Source organism: Galeopterus variegatus, unplaced genomic scaffold (genome assembly GCF_000696425.1).
Source record: "Galeopterus variegatus unplaced genomic scaffold, G_variegatus-3.0.2 Scaffold687, whole genome shotgun sequence".
NCBI lineage: Eukaryota > Metazoa > Chordata > Mammalia > Dermoptera > Cynocephalidae > Galeopterus > Galeopterus variegatus.
This window is the reverse complement of record NW_007726798.1, coordinates 196,820-201,326: the sequence shown is the minus strand read 5'-3', so window position 1 is coordinate 201,326 and position 4,507 is coordinate 196,820.

The window sequence follows — 4,507 nt, the reverse complement described above, 5'->3', positions numbered from 1 at the left end:
AGGCTGTGTCACCTTCCCTCCAGCGGAGGTCACTGAGATTGCTTCAGAATTTCCGGCCTGGACATCTGGATATCCAGATGTGAGCTGACCGGACACTGGAAGTGGTGGTAAATTCTTCCACCCTGATTACTCATGAAGCAGAAATAATTAGTGCCTACCTAAGCTGTGATTAACTATTTAAATTCTGCTATCTTCAAGGGTTAGTGGGAGAACTAGTAACCCACTTCATAACTCGTAGCTGGTTCCACCACCTTTGTATCATAGCCCTGCCCCTTGGGATGCTTTGACCCAGGTTATTTTCTTGCCAGGGCCCAGCGCTCTTTGATAATGAGTCTCACCTTGTCGCTCTTACGAATAAGTGCAGCCCATGCTGTGCCTTGCATGCAGTGGGCACTCAGTAAATACTGAAAGATTACAGCTTATTATCCACTGTGTGGTCTGTTTGGGTCTGTTTCCTCAATGTAAAGTAAGAGTATTAGCAAATGATTGCTTATATATCTTCCAGTTTTCACATTCCACAGATCTATTTGGCTAGCCATTTTAAATTATCTCTTATCTCCAAGGCTGTTTCTAAGCAACAGACTAGTACTTCCCTGACCTCTTCAGCCCACAGAGATATTTCTTATTGAGCCTGCAGTGAGATGTATTATCTGTAATGTATATTTATTTGTTATCTGGTGATATCTCTCAGGTTGTTATTTGCCTTTTCATATGTATGGATCCTGTCTTTGTGATTAGAATGTAAGTTTCCAAAGCCAGTTACTATATAAAATATGTTCAGTAAATATTTGCCAAATAAATAAATGTCACATCAAGGCATAACTTAATTCTATCTAGAGGGAATCCTGGGCTTTAAGGAAATAGAAGAATCAGGATGAATACCAAGTTTGTGGTTTGGGAAGCTTGGTGTATGATGATGCCGTTCTTCAAGAAAGGGAATCCTGCAAGTGGAACAGGTTTGGAGGAGGAAGGAGAGGAGGTTAATTTAGTGAAATGCTGCATTCTGTATGGTCATGCACTGCACAATTACATTTCGGTCGATGATGAACCACATATACAATGGTGGTCCTGTGGAGTATCGATGTGCAGTAGGCTACACCATCTAGTTTTGTGTAAGTACACTCTATGATGTTTGCACAATGATGAAATTGCCTAACAACATATTTCTCAGAACACATCCCCCTTGTTAAGTGAAGCATGACTGTACCTTCTTCCTGGAGATTTTCAAACAGCATCAGCCAAGTAAAGACTTGAGACATGAAATCCAGTCCAAAGGAAGTTATCTTACTGTGTTTAGCTCAGAGCTTTCCAAATGATTGAACATAGTTTTGGAAATCCTGGTATATATAAGAAGAGAAGCAGAGCTAGGAAGAACCCGGGAGAACAGCAAACATTTAAGGAGTAGCGGGAGGAATTTGGAAAGGAACACTGAAGAGAGGTAAGAGGGAGTTGCAACTGCTGGGCTTTAATCCTGGCTCAGTCCTTCCACAGATATCAGGAAAAATAGAGTCCATCTCTTACTATGGAACAGCAAAGGAACCCTCAGGCCATGTCTTGGCATGTGGAGAGTTTTTCAGAAGAATGCTCTTAAGCACTTCCAGTTTCAACTGAAAGGGGACTATGGCCTCATTACTCAAAGAAACCTCCCCTTTAACTAAAAGGAAGCCCATATTAACACTCAACTCCAAGCACAGGAGAATATTTCAACATCCACTCTTGTATCTGTAATGAATTGTTTTAAATTAGACCTGATATAGACAAAGACAATACAAAACTTTAACAACATAGAAATATAAATGTTCTGAGTGAGCTACCTCACTCTCTATCATCCGAGACTATCCTCAAATTTCCCTTTAATGGTTCATTTCAATCTCAACAGCATTAGATTTTTAAAAAAATTTCTCTATTTGGGGCCTGCCCGGTGGCGCACTGCTACAGTGCGCTGCTTGGGGAGCGTGGAGGCGCTCCCGCCGAGGGTTTGGATCCCACGTACAGACCGGCCGCTCACTGGCTGAGCAAGGTGCGGGGGCAACACCGAGGGTTGCGATCCCGCTGCCAGTCCTGGTCCGGTACGGGCGTGACACTGAGGGTTGCGATCCGTTGCTGGTCACAAAAAAAGACAAAAAGGAAAAAAAAAATTTCTCTATTTGTGCATGGAAAGCTGAGAAAGGTTGAAAAAGGTGAGCAAGAGAAAATGCAAGGCAGTAGTTTACACACTAGTGGGATTGTATAAAGGTACAGCCACTTTGGAAAACAATTTGGCAGTTACTCAAAAAATCAAACATAAAACTACTCATATGACCCAGCAATTTTACTCCCAGGTATATGTTCAGGAGAAATGAAAACATGTGTCCACACAAAAACTTGCACACAAATGTTTATAACAGCATTATTTACCATAGCCAAAAGAGAGAAACACCCCAAATGTCCATTGGCTGATGAAAGGATAAACAAAATGTGGTATATCCACACAATGGAATATTACTCAGCCATAAAAAGAAATAAAGTATTGATTCATACTGCATATGGATGAGCCTTGAAAATATACTAAGTCAGGAAGCCAGACACAAAAGGCTAAACATCGTATGATTCCATTTATATGAAATGTTCAGAATAGGAAAATTCACAGAGCTAGGAAGTGGATTAGTGGTTGCTGAGAGCGGGGTAAAGGGGAGAATAGTAGGAACTAATGGGCATGGGATTTTTTTGGGGGGGTGATGAGAATGTTCTAAAATTAAATAGTGATGACAGATGCACAACTCTGTAAATATACCAAAACTACTGAGCTGTACACTTTAAAAGGGTGAATCTTACGGTGTGTGAATCAATAAAGCTGTGTTTTAAAAAAAAGAAAATGAAAAGTGAATAGTTATTTCTTTTCGAGATGAAGTATTCTTCAAATAATAGAAAATCAGTAATTTGTTCACTAGTTCTTCAACCCTCAAATGCTTTCTTAGCAGGAGTTTACCTCCACAGCTGTGTGGCAGCTGAGAGATGGTTGGTCTTACCCCACATTCCTTTTTTTCCAGAATAATTTTAGGTGGTAAATTTAATCTATTTCCAATCAAGATTTCTTTTTCTACTAGTGCACATAACATCCAACTACTGATTTCTGACATATTAGGACCAGCAGTTTTCTTACCATTTACACGACATGACATGGGACATATTTGCTTGCATAGTTTATCTGTACATTTCTTAGGTCACTTCTCCAAAAGTCAGGTTTGTTGAGTTATAATTTACATTCAGTCACCCTTGAAAGGTTTCCAGTTTTATGAGTTTTGGTGAACATTTATAGCTACACAACCACTACCACACTTGAGATACAGACTATTTCCATTGCCCTAAAATGTTCCCTTGTACCCCTTTTTAGCCAACCCCCTCTCCCCACCTCCAGCCCCTGGCATTCCCTGACCTGATTTTTGTCCTTATGGCACTTTCAGTTCCTTTTCTGTGTTCTCACAATTCATCCTGAGGTAAATCTCTCTACCTGGTGGAATTCTGGTTTGTATCCCTGCGGTGCCCAGTGAGGTACCTGGCACCTAAAAGTTGCTCAGTAAACAGGTGCTGAATAAATGAATGCATCTTTTGTTTTTCAGATTCTGACATATCATATGGGAGACTCTGCTCTCTGATTTCCAGGATGTGCCATTTGAAAAGAGGATATTTATGGTGGCAAAAGTCTTCTCCTAGAGTCTTAATTTATACAGTTGTTAAAAAATGGGCCATAGTGATCTCCAACTTCAGAGATTGTGCTGAGCATTTAAAACATTTACCGAGACTTGGGGCTCTCAACTTGGTTTGCTCAACCAGCAGGTGGGCCTCTACCCTCTCAACCTGAACAAACAGATGAATAATAGGCTCTGGGGCCATACGCAGCTGCTTTTCTCTCCCCCACCCCTCTGCTCCCCCTCTCTGACCCCTCCACCTCCACATGACATGGCCCCAGAGCCTAAGCCAGAGCTTCCCTGAATAAGTTCTGTGAGATTCCAGACCAAGTTTATGAAAAACTCCAGGGGTGGAATCAGCATCTGCTTGAACCTTTCTAATCACGTGGGGTGTGGCCCTGTGAAAACTCACCTGCAACTGGCTCATCAGTCACACTTAGATTCTGCTGGTGCTTGCTGATCTGATTCCTCTTCTGTCTTGATGTGGGTCAGAAAATAAACATTCCCAGAGCGATTATAAGAAGCGGTGAACAAAATCTCCCTCCCACCCCCATTGCCCAACCAGTTCTATGAAATGGCCTAGTCCTCAAAGAGAACTGCCCTTTCTTGAAGTGTGGGTACTTTCCTATAGATTGCCTTACTATTACCCTCAAGCAGATGGGTCACTGTGCACTTTCTGGGGGCTGGTGGTCCTCTGCTATGCTCTCTGTCCAGCTGGCAAAACCCAAACAGCACAGGCACCACGAACACAAAACAAAACAAAAACCACACCTACCCCCCCCCCCCCCCCCCCCCCCACACACACACCCCACATCTCGCTTCTGGAGACCTTGCCTCTT